Source organism: Bufo bufo, chromosome 5 (genome assembly GCF_905171765.1).
Source record: "Bufo bufo chromosome 5, aBufBuf1.1, whole genome shotgun sequence".
Lineage (NCBI taxonomy): Eukaryota > Metazoa > Chordata > Amphibia > Anura > Bufonidae > Bufo > Bufo bufo.
The window spans coordinates 519,657,232-519,673,243 of record NC_053393.1 but is presented as its reverse complement, the minus strand read 5'-3'; the positions used below and the strand labels follow the sequence as shown (position 1 = coordinate 519,673,243).

The window sequence follows — 16,012 nt, the reverse complement described above, 5'->3', positions numbered from 1 at the left end:
TATGGGCCTCGGGTGTATAGTTATGCTTTGGGCGTAGTGGGAGACGTGGCCTAGTATAAAAAATATTGCCGTCACGCCGCACATGATTTCCCACTTTACAATTTTCTAAAGTTGAGAGGTTTGGAGACGGGTCAGACTGTGTCCTTCCTCCATACCTCGTAGTTTGTAAGCCGTCGCGGGCAGGGTCCTCTCTCCTTCTGTACCAGTCTGTAACTCCTCTTCTTCGTGCAATTGTCAGTATTATGTATGTGCGTCCCTTTTCACATGTACAGCGCCATGGAATGAATGGTGCTTTAATAATAAATAATATATCCGGCGTCGACCAGACACCCCCCCCCCCCCCCGTTAATCTGCGCGACGGGGAGATGCAGTGGCGGCTGTGCTGGCATCAGGAGTGATGCGGGTGCCAGGGAGCGAGGTAAGTACAACCTCTGTGAGGGGCCCGGCCATATGGGGGGGGGCATTATAGATCTTGGATAACCCCTATAATATCTAGGCCTTCCGTAATTTTCACCATTGAAGAATAAAATCAGAACATAGCCTTATGTAACATGGCCGCAACTATAGCCATAGCACTTGCTATGGGGCCCCAGAGGTTGAAGGGCCCAATCAGGTGCAAGAACATTGTACCTTTTTGTAAGGAAGGACAATATGGCTTTTTTCCGCTATACTGTGGGTTTCCTGATATACGGTGCTATTATACAGACCTTTCATTATTACTTATGCTACTGTTTTAATATTTGTACACTAGAAGGTGGGGGCCCCAACTTAAATTGATATGGGGCCCTGTGAATTATAGTTCCCCCCCCCCTCATGTTTAGAAATCTATAACTAACATATGCACGATGCAATTTATTTTAGAATGATAATAATTATTAATTATATTTATGCCCCTCCTTATTTTTTTATATCTATCTATACAGTATAATATATATTTCAGAGTGATAATAATTAGTAGCAGAGCAATAGTTTATTAGTCCAGTCTGAATAAAAATAATAAATACAAATTATAAAATATACAAAATATACGGTACATATGATATATTAAGATAAAATAATGATATGAGTGCATATAAATTAATATATATATATTCTATATACTGTATGTTTATTGTATATCTATATCATATTTCTTATTCTATATATATTATTATTATTATTATTATTATTTCCTCCTCAGGTTTGCGGGTAATTCAGCGCTAGGAGTTGTGTGGAATCTGCCGCGTGACGTCACGGCGCTGCGTTTACTCAGGCCGGAGGGGCGGAGTCTCGGGGAGAGGCGGGAAATCGGCGGAAAAATCAAATCCCGGAGTCGTCGGAGAATAACCTGAGCTGGCGCTGCGGCCTGATCCCGCCGGGAAACCGGAGAGCCGGCTGGCGGTGGGGAGGAGCGGGCGCCCGGTGAGTGCGGCTCAGTGAGGCCGGGGGCAGCACTGAGGGGAGGACGCGGCCGAGGCCTGTAGTGCAGACTTCACTCTCAATAGGTTTTTACGTGTCGGCTGGGAGTTGTAGTTGGGCCTCAGCTGGTAGGTACAGTACGACCTACCCAGGTCACTACGACTCCCAGCATGCTTCATTCACTTGTACAGGGAAGCTAGTGTTCATGCTGGGGGTTGTAGTTCCAGCACAGCCGGAGGTTGACTGTGCCCCTGACCTGTGACCGGCACCACCTCTGCATCTTTCAATGAATTTTGCTATACAATCAAATGTTTAGCCTTTTGGTTTGCTCCCCTTTGCCAGAATCTCTGCTTTCTGTCAGTGAATGGAGACATGTTTCTGTAGCAGAGCTACAGGCACGGCGTCCTGTGTGCCACAATGTCCACAGGTCACCAATATCCGGCGACTGGCGTCCAGCAGTCAGTGGCATTGATGCGGAGAAATATTAGCTTTTCAAATGAGCACCAGGAGGCGGAGTTATGCCGTTCGAGCATCGCTCCAGCGACGCCCCTAGTGCTTGACAATCGTGACCCCTGACAGCGCTGGACCGCACTCGTATCCGGCACGTGCACACAACGTCTCTGCTCGTTCGGAATAAGACCGGATACGTTGTGCATATATATGCTGCTTTGGACACCAGTGCAGCCCAGCGCTGTCAGTCTCACGGCAGAGGGACTTCACTGGAGTGGTGCTCCAACGGGGGGGGGGGGGGGGGACTAACAATGGGGGGGACTGATGTACAGTGACGTCACTGGCCTGCGGTGCTAATCCGTGGGGGTCCCGGACCTCCACCGATGACCTATCCAGAAGACAGGTCTGGTATCTGCACAGACGGATCCGCACCTATAATGCAAACGCTTGTATCCGTTCAGAACGGATCCGTTTGCATTACCATGATAATGCAAACGGATCCGTTTTGATTTACATTGAAAGTCAATGGGAGGCGGATCCGTTTTCAATTGCACCATATCGTGTCAGTGAAAAAGGATCCGTCCCCAATTGACTTGCATTGTAAGTCAGGACGGATCCGATTGGCTCTGCGTCGTCAGGCGGACATCAAAACGCTGCAAGCAGCGTTTTGGTGTTCGCCTCCAGAGCGGAACGGAGGCAAACTGATGCATTCTGAACGGATCCTTATCCATTCAGAATGCATTGGGGCTAAACTGATCCGTTTTGGGCCGCTTGTGAGATCCCTGAACGGATCTCACAAGCGGACCCAGAAACGCCAGTGTGAAAGTAGCCTTACAAACGGACTCGTATACCAAGAAAAACTTAGGATCTTCTGTTTATCAAACAGGCTATAACAATAAAACACAGATTATACAGGAAAATAACTGTTATCCCTAGACTCAAATCAAATAAAAAATATGATATTAATATGATAAAATATTCAGCTCGGCAATCAGACTAAGGAAAATAACTTTCCAAGGGTTTAGTCCCCTTTTCAAATAATGTCAGATCTTCCATTAACAATATGCATCTTTGCTAAGAGAATAATCAGCATTATGGAGGCGCCTAACACCATATATTCCCACAATATGGGAACTCTTGGCTATATACTGAGAGAAATATCTTATTAATATCACGAGTAGTAAACAAAATATACGTTACCGGGTCAAAGGTAGACAGAGTTCAGATGGGACCAGTTCACAAGAACTTTCCTAGTAATCCAAAAAAATAATTTGTTTCTTTTGGTAAAGTTTTCTTTGGATTGAATGTATGGATGGATGGATCTATGGCCTATGGATCTCCCCTAATGCTCTGTACACGAGTAATTATTCCCCCCCTTATCTAAGAATCATCCCCTTTAGATTAGGGATTCCCAATCAGGTAAGGTGGGTGTATTCGCATGCTAATAACATCATGATGTCATGTTAACTCCTAATATGGCATAGAACAAATAATGAAATAATATAATATTGTCCATCTGCTTCCAGATGGCCCTGTGGTACTGCAGATGAACATCACAACTTCTAAGCATTAACCACTTAAGGACCACAGGTTTATACCCCCCTAAAGACCAGGCCCTTTTTTACAAATCGGCACTACACTACTTTCACCGTTTATTGCTCGGTCATGCAACTTACCACCCAAATGAATTTTACCTCCTTTTCTTCTCACTAATAGAGCTTTCATTTGGTGGTATTTCATTGCTGCTGACATTTTTACTTTTTTTGTTATTAATCGAAATTTAACGATTTTTTTGCAAAAAAATGACATTTTTCACTTTCAGTTGTAAAATTTTGCAAAAAAAACGACATCCATATAGAAATTTTGCTCTAAATTTATAGTTCTACATGTCTTTGATAAAAAAAAAATGTTTGGGTAAAAAAAAAAATGGTTTGGGTAAAAGTTATAGCGTTTACAAACTATGGTACAAAAATGTGAATTTCCGCTTTTTGAAGCAGCTCTGACTTTCTGAGCACCTGTCATGTTTCCTGAGGTTCTACAATGCCCAGACAGTACAAACACCCCACAAATGACCCCATTTCGGAAAGTACACACCCTAAGGTATTCGCTGATGGGCATAGTGAGTTCATAGAACTTTTTATTTTTTGTCACAAGTTAGCGGAAAATGATGATTTTTTTTTATTTTATTTTTTTTCCTACAAAGTCTCATATTCCACTAACTTGTGACAAAAAATAAAAACTTCTATGAACTCACTATGCCCATCACGAAATACCTTGGGGTCTCTTCTTTCCAAAATGGGGTCACTTGTGGGGTAGTTATACTGCCCTGGCATTCTAGGGGCCCAAATGTGTGGTAAGGAGTTTGAAATCAAATTCTGTAAAAAATGACGAGTGAAATCCGAAAGGTGCTTTTGGAATGTGGGCCCCTTTGCCCACCTAGGCTGCAAAAAAGTGTCACACATCTGGTATCTACGTACTCAGGAGAAGTTGAGGAATGTGTTTTGGGGTGTCATTTTACATATACCCATGCTGGGTGAGATAAATATCTTGGTCAAATGCCAACTTTGTATAAAAAAATGGGAAAAGTTGTCTTTTGCCAAGATATTTCTCTCACCCAGCATGGGTATATGTAAAATGACACCCCAAAACACATTCCCCACCTTCTCCTGAGTACGGGGATACCAGATGTGTGACACTTTTTTGCAGCCTAGGTGGGCAAAGGGGCCCATATTCCAAAGAGCACCTTTCGGATTTCACAGGTCATTTTTTACAGAATTTGATTTCAAACTCCTTACCACACATTCGGGCCCCTAGAATGCCAGGGCAGTATAACTACCCCACAAGTGACCCCATTTTGGAAAGAAGACACCTCAAGGTATTCCGTGAGGGGCATGGCAAGTTCCTAGAATTTTTTATTTTTTGTCACAAGTTAGTGGAAAATGATGATTTTATTATTTTTTTTTTTTTTCATACAAAGTCTCATATTCCACTAACTTGTGACAAAAAATAAAAACTTCCATGAACTCACTATGCCCATCAGCGAATACCTTGGGGTCTCTTCTTTCCAAAATGGGGTCACTTGTGGGGTAGTTATACTGCCCTGGCATTCTAGGGGCCCGAATGTGTGGTAAGGAGTTTGAAATCAAATTCTGTAAAAAATGACCTGTGAAATCCGAAAGGTGCTCTTTGGAATATGGGCCCCTTTGCCCACCTAGGCTGCAAAAAAGTGTCACACATCTGGTATCTCTGTATTCAGGAGAAGTTGAGGAATGTGTTTTGGGGTGTCTTTTTACATATACCCATGCTGGGTGAGATAAATATCTTGGTCAAATGCCAACTTTGTATAAAAAAAATGGGAAAAGTTGTCTTTTGCCAAGATATTTCTCTCACCCAGCAGGGGTATATGTAAAATGACACCCCAAAACACATTCCCCACCTTCTCCTGAGTACGGGGATACCAGATGTGTGACACTTTTTTGCAGCCTAGGTGGGCAAAGGGGCCCATATTCCAAAGAGCACCTTTCGGATTTCACAGGTCATTTTTTACAGAATTTGATTTCAAACTCCTTACCACACATTTGGGCCCCTAGAATGCCAGGGCAGTATAACTACCCCACAAGTGACCCCATTTTGGAAAGAAGAGACCCCAAGGTATTCGCTGATGGGCATAGTGAGTTCATGGAAGTTTTTATTTTTTGTCACAAGTTAGTGGAATATGAGACTTTGTATGAAAAAAAAAAAAAAAAAAAAAAAATCATCATTTTCCACTAACTTGTGACAAAAAATAAAAAATTCTAGGAACTTGCCATGCCCCTCACGGAATACCTTGGGGTGTCTTCTTTCCAAAATGGGGTCACTTGTGGGGTAGTTATACTGCCCTGGCATTTTCCAGGGGCCCTAATGTGTGGTAAGTAGGTAAATGACCTGTGAAATCCTAAAGGTGCTCTTTGGAATATGGGCCCCTTTGCCCACCTAGGCTGCAAAAAAGTGTCACACATGTGGTATCGCCGTATTCAGGAGAAGTTGGGGAATGTGTTTTGGGGTGTCATTTTACATATACCCTTGCTGGGTGAGAGAAATATCTTGGCAAAAGACAACTTTTACCATTTTTTTATACAAAGTTGGCATTTGACCAAGATATTTCTCTCACCCAGCATGGGTATATGTAAAATGACACCCCAAAACACATTCCCCAACTTCTCCAGAGTACGGCGATACCAGATGTGTGACACTTTATTGCAGCCTAGATGCGCAAAGGTGCCCAAATTCCTTTTAGGAGGGCATTTTTAGACATTTGGATACCAGACTTCTTCTCACGCTTTGGGGCCCCTAGAATGCCAGGGCAGTATAAATACCCCACATGTGACCCCATTTTGGAAAGAAGACACCCCAAGGTATTCAATGAGGGGCATGGCGAGTTCATAGAAATTTTTTTTTTTTGGCACAAGTTAGCGGAAATTGATATTTTTAATTTTTTTCTCACAGTCTCCCGTTCCGCTAACTTGGGACAAAAATTTCAATCTTTCATGGACTCAATATGCCCCTCACGGAATACCTGGGGGTGTCTTCTTTCCGAAATGGGGTCACATGTGGGGTATTTATACTGCCCTGGCATTCTAGGGGCCCTAAAGCGTGAGAAGAAGTCTGGAATATAAATGTCTAAAAAAATTTACGCATTTGGTTTCCGTGAGGGGTATGGTGAGTTCATGTGAGATTTTATTTTTTGACACAAGTTAGTGGAATATGAGACTTTGTAAGAAAAAAAAAATAAAAATTTCCGCTAACTTGGGCCAAAAAAATGTCTGAATGGAGCCTTACAGAGGGGTGATCAATGACAGGGGGGGTGATCAATGACAGGGGGGGTGATCAATGACAGGGGGGGTGATCAATGACAGGGGGGGTGATCAATGACAGGGGGGGTGATCAATGACAGGGGGGGTGATCAGGGAGTCTATATGGGGTGATAACCACAGTCATTGATCACGCCCGTGTAAGGCTTCATTCAGACGTCTGGATGCGTTTTGCGGATCCGATCCATCTATCAGTGCATCCGTAAAAATCATGCGGACATCTGAATGGAGCTTTACAGGGGGGTAATCAATGACAGGGGGGTGATCAGGGAGTCTATATGGGGTGATCACCACAGTCATTGATCATGCCCCTGTAAGGCTTCATTCAGACGTCCGGATGCGTTTTGCGGATCCGATCCATCTATCAGTGGATCCGTAAAAATCATGCGGACGTCTGAATGGAGCTTTACAGGGGGGTAATCAATGACAGGGGGGTGATCAGGGAGTCTATATGGGGTGATCACCACAGTCATTGATCACGCCCCTGTAAGGCTTCATTCAGACGTCCGGATGCGTTTTGCGGATCCGATCCATCTATCAGTGGATCCGTAAAAATCATGCGGACGTCTGAATGGAGCTTTACAGGGGGGTAATCAATGACAGGGGGGTGATCAGGGAGTCTATATGGGGTGATCACCACAGTCATTGATCACGCCCCTGTAAGGCTTCATTCAGACGTCCGGATGCGTTTTGCGGATCCGATCCATCTATCAGTGCATCCGTAAAAATCATGCGGACATCTGAATGGAGCTTTACAGGGGGGTGATCAATGACAGGGGTGTAATCAATGACAGGGGGGTGATCAGGGAGTCTATATGGGGTGATAACCACAGTCATTGATCACGCCCCTGTAAGGCTTCATTCAGACGTCCGGATGCGTTTTGCGGATCCGATCCATCTATCAGTGCATCCGTAAAAATCATGCGGACATCTGAATGGAGCTTTACAGGGGGGTAATCAATGACAGGGGGGTGATCACCACAGTCATTGATCATGCCCCTGTAAGGCTTCATTCAGACGTCCGGATGCGTTTTGCGGATCCGATCCATCTATCAGTGCATCCGTAAAAATCATGCGGACATCTGAATGGAGCTTTACAGGGGGGTAATCAATGACAGGGGGGTGATCACCACAGTCATTGATCATGCCCCTGTAAGGCTTCATTCAGACGTCCGGATGCGTTTTGCGGATCCGATCCATCTATCAGTGCATCCGTAAAAATCATGCGGACATCTGAATGGAGCTTTACGGGGGGGGTAATCAATGACAGGGGGGTGATCAGGGAGTCTATATGGGGTGATCACCACAGTCATTGATCATGCCCCTGTAAGGCTTCATTCTGACGTCCGTATGCGTTTTGCGGATCCGATCCATCTATCAGTGCATCCGTAAAAATCATGCGGACATCTGAATGGAGCTTTACAGGGGGGTGATCAGGGAGTCTATATGGGGTGATCACCACAGTCATTGATCACGCCCCTGTAAGGCTTCATTCAGACGTCCGGATGCGTTTTGCGGATCCGATCCATCTATTAGTGGATCCGTAAAAATCATGCGGACGTCTGAATGGAGCTTTACAGGGGGGTGATCAATGACAGGGGGGTGATCAATGACAGGGGGGTGATCAGGGAGTCTATATGGGGTGATCAGGGGCTAATAAGGGGTTAATAAGTGACGGGGGGGGGTGTAGTGTAGTGTAGTGGTGCTTGGTGGGACTTTACTGAGCTACCTGTGTCCTCTGGTGGTCGATCCAAACAAAGGGGACCACCAGAGGACCAGGTAGCAGGTATATTAGACGCTGTTATCAAAACAGCGTCTAATATACCTGTTAGGGGTTAAAAAAAACACATCTCCAGCCTGCCAGCGAACGATCGCCGCTGGCAGGCTGGAGATCAACTCTCTTACCTTCCGTTCCTGTGAGCGCGCGCGCCTGTGTGCGCGCGTTCACAGGAAATCTCGGCTCACGCGAGATGAAGCCTATTGGCGTTAGCGTAGCCTGGGGGAGCCGCCGCAATGACGCCTTTCGGCGTTACAGTTGCGGGAAGTGGTTAAAACGAAATATCTAATAATACGTTCACATGAACTTCTTAATCTTTTTAACCACCTCAGGACCGCCGTACGCAGGATTGCGTCTTTGCGGCGGCCCTGCTCTTCTGGGTGGACACGCCGGTGCGTCCTCTCGCGAGACGCGAGATTTCCTGTGAACGCGCGCACACAGGCGCGCGCGCTCACAGGAACGGAAGGTAAGAGAGTTGATCTCCAGCCTGCCAGCGGCGATCGTTCGCTGGCAGGCTGGAGATGTGTTTTTTTTAACCCCTAACAGGTATATTAGACGCTGTTTTGATAACAGCGTCTAATATACCTGCTACCTGGTCCTCTGGTGGTCCCCTTTGTTTGGATCGACCACCAGAGGACACAGGTAGCTCAGTAAAGTCCCACCAAGCACCACTACACTACACTACACCCCCCCCCCCCCGTCACTTATTAACCCCTTATTAGCCCCTGATCACCCCATATAGACTCCCTGATCACCCCCCTGTCATTGATTACACCCCTGTCATTGATCAACCCCCTGTAAAGCTCCATTCAGATGTCCGCATGATTTTTACGGATCCACTGATGGATGGATCGGATCCGCAAAACGCATACGGGCGTCTGAATGAAGCCTTACAGGGGCGTGATCAATGACTGTGGTGATCACCCCATATAGACTCCCTGATCACCCCCCTGTCATTGATTACCCCCCTGTCATTGATCACCCCCCCCTGTCATTGATCACCCCCTGTAAAGCTCCATTCAGATGTCCGCATGATTTTTACGGATGCACTGATAGATGGATCGGATCCGCAAAATGCATCCGGACGTCTGAATGAAGCCTTACAGGGGCATGATCAATGACTGTGGTTATCACCCCATATAGACTCCCTGATCACCCCCCTGTCATTGATCACCCCCCTGTAAAGCTCCATTCAGATGTCCGCATGATTTTTACGGATGCACTGATAGATGGATCGGATCCGCAAAACGCATCCGGACGTCTGAATGAAGCCTTACAGGGGCGTGATCAATGACTGTGGTGATCACCCCATATAGACTCCCTGATCACCCCCCTGTCATTGATTACACCCCTGTCATTGATCACCCCCCTGTAAAGCTCCATTCAGACGTCCGCATGATTTTTACGGATCCACTGATAGATGGATCGGATCCGCAAAACGCATCCGGACGTCTGAATGAAGCCTTACAGGGGCATGATCAATGACTGTGGTGATCACCCCATATAGACTCCCTGATCACCCCCCTGTCATTGATTACCCCCCTGTAAAGCTCCATTCAGATGTCCGCATGATTTTTACGGATGCACTGATAGATGGATCGGATCCGCAAAACGCATCCGGACGTCTGAATGAAGCCTTACAGGGGCGTGATCAATGACTGTGGTGATCACCCCATATAGACTCCCTGATCACCCCCCTGTCATTGATTACACCCCTGTCATTGATCACCCCCCTGTAAAGCTCCATTCAGACGTCCGCATGATTTTTACGGATCCACTGATAGATGGATCGGATCCGCAAAACGCATCCGGACGTCTGAATGAAGCCTTACAGGGGCGTGATCAATGACTGTGGTGATCACCCCATATAGACTCCCTGATCACCCCCCTGTCATTGATTACACCCCTGTCATTGATCACCCCCCTGTAAAGCTCCATTCAGACGTCCGCATGATTTTTACGGATCCACTGATAGATGGATCGGATCCGCAAAACGCATCCGGACGTCTGAATGAAGCCTTACAGGGGCATGATCAATGACTGTGGTGATCACCCCATATAGACTCCCTGATCACCCCCCTGTCATTGATTACCCCCCTGTAAAGCTCCATTCAGATGTCCGCATGATTTTTACGGATGCACTGATAGATGGATCGGATCCGCAAAACGCATCCGGACGTCTGAATGAAGCCTTACAGGGGCGTGATCAATGACTGTGGTGATCACCCCATATAGACTCCCTGATCACCCCCCTGTCATTGATTACACCCCTGTCATTGATCACCCCCCTGTAAAGCTCCATTCAGACGTCCGCATGATTTTTACGGATCCACTGATAGATGGATCGGATCCGCAAAACGCATCCGGACGTCTGAATGAAGCCTTACAGGGGCATGATCAATGACTGTGGTGATCACCCCATATAGACTCCCTGATCACCCCCCTGTCATTGATCACCCCCCTGTCATTGATCACCCCTCTGTAAGGCTCCATTCAGACATTTTTTTGGCCCAAGTTAGCGGAATTTTTATTTATTTTTCTTACAAAGTCTCATATTCCACTAACTTGTGTCAAAAAATAAAATCTCACATGAACTCACCATACCCCTCACGGAATCCAAATGCGTAAAATTTTTTAGACATGTATATTCCAGACTTCTTCTCACGCTTTAGGGCCCCTAGAATGCCAGGGCAGTATAAATACGCCACATGTGACCCCATTTCGGAAAGAAGACACCCCCAGGTATTCCGTGAGGGGCATATTGAGTCCATGAAAGATTGAAATTTTTGTCCCAAGTTAGCGGAACGGGAGACTTTGTGAGAAAAAAATAAAAAATATCAATTTCCGCTAACTTGTGCCAAAAAAAAAAAATTTCTATGAACTCGCCATGCCCCTCATTGAATACCTTGGGGTGTCTTCTTTCCAAAATGGGGTCACATGTGGGGTATTTATACTGCCCTGGCATTCTAGGGGCCCCAAAGCGTGAGAAGAAGTCTGGTATCCAAATGTCTAAAAATGCCCTCATAAAATGAATGTGGGCCCCTTTGCGCATCTAGGCTGCAAAAAAGTGTCACACATGTGGTATCGCCGTACTCAGGAGAAGTTGGGGAATGTGTTTTGGGGTGTCATTTTACATATACCCATGCTGGGTGAGAGAAATATCTTGGTCAAATGCCAACTTTGTATAAAAAAATGGGAAAAGTTGTCTTTTGCCAAGATATTTCTCTCACCCAGCAAGGGTATATGTAAAATGACACCCCAAAACACATTCCCCAACTTCTCCTGAATACGGCGATACCACATGTGTGACACTTTTTTGCAGCCTAGGTGGGCAAAGGGGCCCATATTCCAAAGAGCACCTTTAGGATTTCACAGGTCATTTACCTACCTAACACACATTAGGGCCCCTGGAAAATGCCAGGGCAGTATAACTACCACACAAGTGACCCCATTTTGGAAAGAAGACACCCCAAGGTATTCCGTGAGGGGCATGGCGAGTTCCTAGAATTTTTTATTTTTTGTCACAAGTTAGTGGAAAATGCTGATTTTTTTTTTTTTTTTTTTTTTATACAAAGTCTCATATTCCACTAACTTGTGACAAAAAATAAAAACTTCCATGAACTCACTATGCCCATCAGCGAATACCTTGGGGTCTCTTCTTTCCAAAATGGGGTCACTTGTGGGGTAGTTATACTGCCCTGGCATTCTAGGGGCCCAAATGTGTGGTAAGGAGTTTGAAATCAAATTCAGTAAAAAATGACAAGTGAAATCCGAAAGGTGCTCTTTGGAATGTGGGCCCCTTTGCCCACCTAGGCTGCAAAAAAGTGTCACACATCTGGTATCTCCGTACTCAGGAGAAGGTGGGGAATGTGTTTTGGGGTGTCATTTTATATATACCCATGCTGGGTGAGAGAAATATCTTGGCAAAAGACAACTTTTCCCATTTTTTTATACAAAGTTGTCATTTGACCAAGATATTTATCTCACCCAGCATGGGTATATGTAAAAAGACACCCCAAAACACATTCCTCAACTTCTCCTGAGTACGGGGATACCAGATGTGTGACACTTTTTTGCAGCCTAGGTGGGCAAAGGGGCCCATATTCCAAAGAGCACCTTTCGGATTTCACAGGTCATTTTTTACTGAATTTGATTTCAAACTCCTTACCACACATTTGGGCCCCTAGAATGCCAGGGCAGTATAACTACCCCACAAGTGACCCCATTTTGGAAAGAAGAGACCCCAAGGTATTCGCTGATGGGCATAGTGAGTTCATAGAACTTTTTATTTTTTGTCACAAGTTAGTGGAATATGAGACTTTGTAAGAAAAAAAAAAAAAAAAAAAAAAATCATCATTTTCCGCTAACTTGTGACAAAAAATAAAAAGTTCTATGAACTCACTATGCCCATCAGCGAATACCTTAGGGTGTGTACTTTCAGAAATGGGGTCATTTGTGGGGTGTTTGTACTGTCTGGGCACTGTAGAACCTCAGGAAACATGACAGGTGCTCAGAAAGTCAGAGCTGCTGCAAAAAGCGGAAATTCACATTTTTGTACCATAGTTTGTAAACGCTATAACTTTTACCCAAACCATTTTTTTTCTACCCAAACATTTTTTTTTTATCAAAGACATGTAGAACTATAAATTTAGAGCAAAATTTCTATATGGATGTCGTTTTTTTTTGCAAAATTTTACAACTGAAAGTGAAAAATGTCATTTTTTTGCAAAAAAATCGTTAAATTTCGATTAATAACAAAAAAAGTAAAAATGTCAGCAGCAATGAAATACCACCAAATGAAAGCTCTATTAGTGAGAAGAAAAGGAGGTAAAATTCATTTGGGTGGTAAGTTGCATGACCGAGCAATAAACGGTGAAAGTAGTGTAGGTCAGAAGTGTAAAAAGTGGCCTGGTCTTTCAGGGTGTTTAAGCACTGGGGGCTGAGGTGGTTAATATACATCATTGAGGAAGGTCTTTTCCTGACACTATTAATTACCGATATCCTGGACTTGGAGTTGGCTGTCTTCTCCTATCTTTTTGAAATATGTGTTAAATTGATGAAAATTTTATATAATGGCTTTGATGCTTAGCATCGGAACTTGTACATTTCACTTATCTACATCCATGAATAACTTGTTTTGAAATAACATTTACTCCTCTCAGAAATCCAATTAACATAAACTTACTTCAATGTTTCTGTACCTTCCACAATACCTTCTAAATGATAAATACATGGTATAACATATATATATATATATCGATACATTGTTACACATAGATAACACATTATATGAATTATTGATTAAAATATGTTGTAAACTAAATATACCATACAGAGATAGAGAGATATAGATATATAATTATGAATATATAAATTGAACCTCATATAGCAGGTGTGCCTCAAGGATATGAATTCTTATCACGTCATGGCTTATCCATAAACCAACCTTGTTCCCTTCAGACAAACATGTCTGAGGAGGCTGGTATACTCTCCATAGATAAACCCATATCCTTAGCAATAACTTTTAAATACAATGTCTGTTTATGTTCGCAATTATTTTTATATAAACTGAACTTGCCATGAACTCGCCTTGGCTTTCTCAGCCACATAATAGAACTTTGGTTCAGGCTGATTTTATTCTTAAAGGCAATGAGATGAGCATTCATTTTGGTTATAATGTCATTAGATAATATTGTATGCGTATAAAAATGCACAACAAAATGGATTGTCTCGCTTCAGCAAATGGCATTTATCATGTAGAGAAAGTGAATACAAGGCACTTGGTAATGCATTGTGATTGTCCATATTGCCTCCTTCGCTGGCTGGATTCATTTTTCCATCACATTATACACTGCTCGTTTCCATGGTTACGACCACCCTGCAATCCAGCAGTGACCATGCTTACACACTATAGGAAAGAGGCGGCCTATGTGTGTTCTCACGGCCACCACTGGATTGCAGGATGGTTGTAACCATGGAAACGAGCAGTGTATGATGTGATATAAAAATGAATCCAGCCAGCGAAGGAGGCAATATGGAGTATGCTTTGTATTCACTTTCTCTATAGGATAAATATCATTTGCTGAAGTGACAAAACCCCTTTAATGCCTCAGGAGGTGAAGCCCAATCTGTACGCCCTATTAGGGCGTCTGGACATCAGAATTTAGCCATCCCTGTATTTCATGGCTAACCATTCATCTGACTGGCCTCCATGTCACAGGACAGAGCTGACTGGTTCTGACTCCGGTCTCGGTGGTGACTTTGACAGCTGCATTAACAGATGATCTGTGGGGGGGTCCGGTGCCCCCCAATCTGACTTTGATTATTCGTGTGCTGTCTTATTTAATTTTTTTGTTTCTTTTGGCGGACCCATTAAAAAGAATGGATCTATGTGCAATACCCCTAAAGGGTGCAAAATACTGTTGTGTGCATGAGGCCTAAGGGCTCAAACACATGACCGGGGTCAGTCCGGGAAACGGGGTCAGTGTGTCGGCCGCAGCTCCCCCGACCGGACTATCAGTGATTTATTGTACAGTCGCTTCACGTCATCGTGCATACAGCAGACCCACGATCAGATGAAATCTGACTTTATCATAAATTACTAACTTGCGTCAGGGGACATTTGTGTTTCCTTGGCCGATCGCAGTCGTGTGAATGAGGCCGGATATATCTGCCAGTGTGAAAGATGGTGAGCTCTTCAGCCAGCGCTGACTGTTAGGCCTCATGCACACGACCGTTCTGTTTTTTTGCGGTCCACAAAACACAGAAGCCGCCCGTGTGCCTTCCACAATTTACGGAACGGGCAGCCCATTGTAGAAATGCCTATTCTTGTCTACAAAATGGACAAGAATAGAACATGTTGTTTATTTTTTTTTGCGGGGCCACAGAACGGAGCAACGGATGCGGACAGCACACTGAGTACTGTCCGCATCTTTAGCGGCCCCATTGAAGTGAATGGGTACAAATCCAAGCCGCAAAAACTGCTGACCAAAACAACGGCCGTGTGCATGAGGCCTTAGGATGAAGCTAGACTTTACCGCTGCTGCTGTCAGACTGAACGTTCCCAGTACTGCCATTTTATTCTGCAATTGACAGATTTCTGTAGGAAAATCCTTCATATTATAACATGTGCATGGATAATGGGAGCAATGGAAATTGCTGTAAATGTTGTACTGTGCAGAATGTAACCGTGTGCCCGCCATCACTTCAACGGGGCCCGCCATCCACATCCAATGGTCCACCATCCCTTAGATTTACATGTAGGGATCGACCGATTATCGGTTTGGCCGATATTATCGGCCGATATTGAGGATTTTGAACGTTATCGGCATCTATTTTGCCGATATACCGATAACGTATTGGGAACACAGAAAGCGCGTTCTGTGTTCCCTCCGCAGCACAGGGGAGAAGGAAGCAGTGTCTCCTCCCCCTGTGCTGCCGCTGCCTCCAATGACAGGACGGAAGACAAGAGGAGGGGAGGGGCTGTGGCCGCTGCGCCACCAATGAAGATGAGTCTTTCATTAATTCAAATACAGTA

The 16,012-nt window shown here is 44.6% G+C and overlaps 1 protein-coding gene across 1 annotated transcript in view; it reads left to right on the top strand.

The window, feature by feature from the left end:
• The first annotated feature begins 1,268 nt into the window (after positions 1-1,268).
• The window catches only part of DBF4 (DBF4 zinc finger), a 53,169-nt gene continuing 38,425 nt past the window's right edge, over positions 1,269-16,012 (top strand). The window contains exon 1 of the mRNA XM_040434537.1: positions 1,269-1,401. The gene's annotated coding sequence lies outside the window, so the exon portion shown is untranslated. The remainder of the gene's footprint in view (positions 1,402-16,012) is intronic.